General features: G+C 46.7%; 1 long non-coding RNA gene across 1 annotated transcript; it reads left to right on the forward strand.

Moving 5' to 3' along the window:
• The first annotated feature begins 1237 nt into the window (after positions 1 to 1237).
• LOC110596399 lies at positions 1238 to 4078 on the forward strand. The gene is made up of 3 exons (XR_002482431.1): positions 1238 to 1314; positions 2659 to 2743; positions 3478 to 4078. It is a non-coding gene; the product is annotated as an uncharacterized LOC110596399 (long non-coding RNA).
• The last annotated feature ends 553 nt before the right edge of the window (positions 4079 to 4631 follow it).

Below are 4631 nucleotides of genomic sequence, written 5' to 3' on the forward strand. Positions count from 1 at the left end.
CCTATCTTATTAACTAACAAATAGGACACTTAATATTCATAGTACAGCTTTTGGAAAACCAGCATAGTTTTTAAACCCTTAGCAGACTTGGATACTTTAAATGTCTATTCCTTGTACCAAAATGTATTTTTAACTTTCAATACCATTACATTTTTTGTGCTGGTTTTGTTGTTTTAACTTTTAGGTTTGTGATTAAGGGTTTCAGGGCAGGTTTTTAAATGCTTAATTGAATATTTCATTCAAACAAAGGGGGAAAATACATGTACTGGTCGCTAATACGTGTCCATTTTAGAAAGGAAAAAGTGGTATCTAATGAGTTAATCATTAAGGAGTATGCACAGTGCCGGCCATTTCAGGACATGAAAGAGTTCTGTGGAGCTGCTTAGACAGGAAGGAGCGATTTGACATGAAACATTTAAACGTTTTGATTTATGTTTTTGATAGGTGACATTGACAGGTAAAAATTGCTTATGAATAAGTTTGAGTAACCAGTTTAATAGGTAAACATCCAGGTATTTCATCTACAGAAAGTCCTCTCTCATTCTTCAATGCTCTTTAAAATAACTCAAAGCAAGGTATTTACTATAAGAACGAAAAATACTGACAGTGAGTTCAAGAGCACATCTGATATTTGTATACATGGGTCTGCATTTTACAGCTATAGTATAGTCAGGGCAGTCGTCTACGAGGTTTTGGTTATTTCCTTTCAGTCCTCTGCATCTACTTCCAATAAACAAAAAGGTTTTGTTAAAAATAAAATGGGGAAAGTGAGTGAGACTTGTAATATACAGCAGGAAGAAGTTTCATCAAGACTTTGAAGCTGGCAAGAGTGATCCAGATATTGTCAAATGACCTCCACTTACTAATCTTATTATTCTTCTATTTTCAAAGGTAAGATTCTCCCCCACTCTCATTTCTACCTCCCATGGCTCAGCTTTTCACAACTATACTCTTCCAAGATTCATCCTGGGGGATGAGAGCCACACCCTGTACTTCACCTTCATATCCTGGAACCCAAAGGTGAAGTTATAGAGAGTATGTCAATTTGGAGTGAGTTGCCTACTTACGAGTTTTCCTTTATTTCTCGCCACTTCTTTCAGTCACCTGTCTCTTCACCCGCAGGTACCCCGGAGCGATCCCCCTTCATTGACTCCGAGGGGATGCAGCAGCAATTCATGTTTTGAAGTGCTCTAAATGGTTCAAAACGTGAGGCGCTGCTATACCCCCTCGCGGGCAGGGTGGAAGGTGGGGGTGTGCTGGACGCGTGTTCCTGCCGCTAGGCGCCTGCTCCCCGCGAGGCGGGCTCTGGAGTAGGTAGGTGGGCGGGGGCTTTGGTCTCTCTTCCTGGCCAGTCCTCGCCCTTCCCAGCCCAGGCGGTGCAGCGGTAGTCAAGGGAGGGCGGCGTGGCTTGATGGGTCTGGGGGCGGCTGGCCGGGAGCGCGCCCAGGCGGTGAGAGCCGAGGAGGGACTTGGTGCCCCGCACTCAGCCGTGCCCTAGCAGCGGGATCAGTACTGCAGTGAGCGATCGGTGCCCTGGAGTATTGTTTCTGCTGCCAGGGTAAGTCTGGGACTCTCGCACGGGCCCACCCATCAGGTAAGTCTTAGTCCACTACCTACAGAGTCTGCCCCGGGAGCAGCGAGACCCGGGACTCCATCAAGCATTTGCTTGTCTTTGAATATGTGACTGGGCGAGAAACTTGCTTCATTTTAGCATCTCCTTTTCCTGCCCAGGTAGAATTTAAAGATGAGAAAAATCCCTTCCCCATCACTTAGAATGTCACCCACAGGACAACAACGAAGAAACCCCATCTTCAGTCCCCAACAATGAAATGGCTGCGGTGGGGAATGCAAAATGAGAAGGGGAGACAGGAAGAGTGACCCGCTGCAAGCAGTCTCCACACCAATCTGTGGTTCCTGGTAAATGGCCTCCTGTCCTGTGTGTGGAGAGGGCTTTGGAGTTCAGGAAAGATGAAACTAACGTCCCCTTCCTTACACTCTCCCCTTCCTTCACCACAGCTGTGTTGGGGGGAGCTTCCATCGAGTTCAGGCACCCAAGTCGGACCTGGTGAGACGCGAGGCCTTGCAGGCCAGCGAATCCAAGGCAGCGGCGTGGAAGGCGCCGACCTGCCGGATCTGTCTGAGGATTGCAGAGAACGCGGGGACATGAGGGGTTGGTGGCGCTAGAATGAGGCGCTAACTTCTTTTAGTCTTCCTGCCCCCAAATTTCCCAGAATTCCGTCTTGGAAGCCCCAGAGCAAAGACACCCCAGGAGGCCCCTCATAGGAGGCACCCTGAGCTGGAAGTCTGGCTCTAGCGGCGAAACGCCCACTCTCCCAGTCACCATTGCGCCGGGGCAGCGCGGCTGGGGTCCCTCCCAACTTGCCTATATGGACCCTTAGGCTCCCAGGGACTCCGCGGGCGGGTCACCACCCAACCTGTCCGACGGGGCGGTGATAACCCCGGCCTGGAAGCCCTAGTTCTGCTCCTGCCTGGCAGGCCCAGAGTCCCTCAGACCCGCGATCCGCAGGCCCGAACGGGGAACAGGTCCCCGCATCCGCCTACCATTGTACTTGGGGATGGGGGGATCACGTCCAGACTCCTCTTCTGCCTCTCACTAGCTTCCCTTCCCCTTTTCTGTACGGTTATCCCGCGAACCAGAAAGAGGCCCAGCGCTAGCCAGCCCTCCCAGGGGACCAAGTCCTGCGCTATCCGGCTTCCTCCAGTGGGCACCTGAAAGACCCAGGTGAGACATCGGGCCGGTTGGGGACTCGAGGGGTGGAGGGTGGGCAGCCAGTGATCCTGACGCGTGGGCGTTGCCTTCCAGAATCGCAGTGGCCCTTTGCCCAGGGTTCCCAAGAGGCATCGAAATTGAGCTCGTCCACACAGCTCCCTGCCAGCGTGGTGCTTTTTTCTGGCTTAAAACATTCCTTGCACCTCTATTTACACGATCACAGTTGCAGTGTGCCTAGACTTACCTCCAAGGACAAAAATGTGAATAAAGCAATATTTTAGCCAAACATTTCTGTGTCAATTAAGGAGATGGCAATTTGTTCCAGACTATAAATTCTCTTTAACAACTCCCTAAGGTATTTTACATTGTTTTCAACATAGCTAAATGTGCATCAAAATGTGTGAGAGACTTGTGTAAAGCGAATCAATGTATAGGTCGCTGATGAACAGATCCAGTGTTACCACTTCGATCGAGGCACCTTTCCATTGTGTTCTCGTTTTTTCCCTCAACACATGTTATTTGTTAGTGAGGAAGTTGCGTGCACGAGGCACTGTATAAAGTTTGTTAGACAGACGTGGCTCTTAAACTAGGAAATGCTTAGTCTAGCTCTAAATCTAAGACTTGACATTTCTGTAAGTTGTGAGACAAAATGTACAGGTTACCTTGATAAACTAGTATTGAACATGATTTTTTTTTTTAAATTTCATGCAGTTAGCAGTGCTGATTTTTTTTTTCCCCCAACAAAGGAACACTGCGTCAACACACTTGGCGGGGAACTGGACACAGAAGACTCCTGTTTCAAGAAAATACAATCATCTCTCAAAGGCTGTAATTTATATGCATTTTAACTCACTAGGTATTGAAAACCACCCAAGTGTCCCACAATAGGGGGGTAAAATATAATCAATCACTCAGTGTAATGTTATACATCCTTTAAAAATGTTATTGGAAAATGTTTTATGACCTGTAAGTCAAAAGAATCCTCCCCCACCATCTCTCCCTGCTGTTCCCCCCCATACCCAGGCGTCTCTGTTCCAATTGGCATGTAAAGTTGGTGTTCCCGCCAAATGAGTTAGTCATGATGGGAACGTCAATTGATTTGAGCAGATGTGTGTCAATGTTACTTGGAAAACTAGATGCCAATAACCAGGGCCAGAAAAAAAAAAAAAAAAGGCAGTGGTTGCAACTCTGTAATGTTGATGCATGCACACAGACAAGGACTAAAGTGGAACCCCACACAGGAAAACAGTTGGATATACTCCAGTGCTGGGACATTGGCTGATTGTTTGCTGCTTTTGATTTCCTTTAACACGGGCAAGTGTCTAATTAAAAAAAACCTCATAAGGACTCTGCAGTGCAAATTATTTTGCTGATTGTTTTAAAGCACCATACCTATCAACTCATCAAAGCAGATGGGGCAGCAGGAGGCTGGATTTGTTCCCCAAATCCTAGACTCTGGCGCTCAGGGCAATACTTGGAGAAAACATGAGCCTACAAGATGGCAGTTAACTTATAGGCAGCTTTCCTGAAAGACTGCAGGATGAAAAGAAAACTTGGTTCAAAACGTGTTTTGGGAAGATCAATGAAAGTTTATTGATAAAAATGAAAAGACAACTATATCCAAGTCGACATGTGTTTTTAGAGATCTATTTTCCCATAAACCTGCAGTATTACTTATTCTGATAACCCTAGAACTTTATATGTGCATCTGCATTTAGAGTTATTGCATTACTCTTAAAAGAAAAAAAAAGTATATATACTCCAGTCGTAGGAACTGTGTATCTCCCTGCCCCCTACATCCTGCTCAGGCCAACTCATTAGTTGCTACTCAGTGAATGAACAAGTATCTGCTAGTTCTTTCATAATATTTCACCTATCTGCTGCTTTTGCCTCCTGCCCC

The sequence above is a fragment of the Carlito syrichta genome, unplaced genomic scaffold, assembly GCF_000164805.1.
Source record: "Carlito syrichta isolate Samal-C Ts95f unplaced genomic scaffold, Tarsius_syrichta-2.0.1 Scaffold308874, whole genome shotgun sequence".
NCBI lineage: Eukaryota > Metazoa > Chordata > Mammalia > Primates > Tarsiidae > Carlito > Carlito syrichta.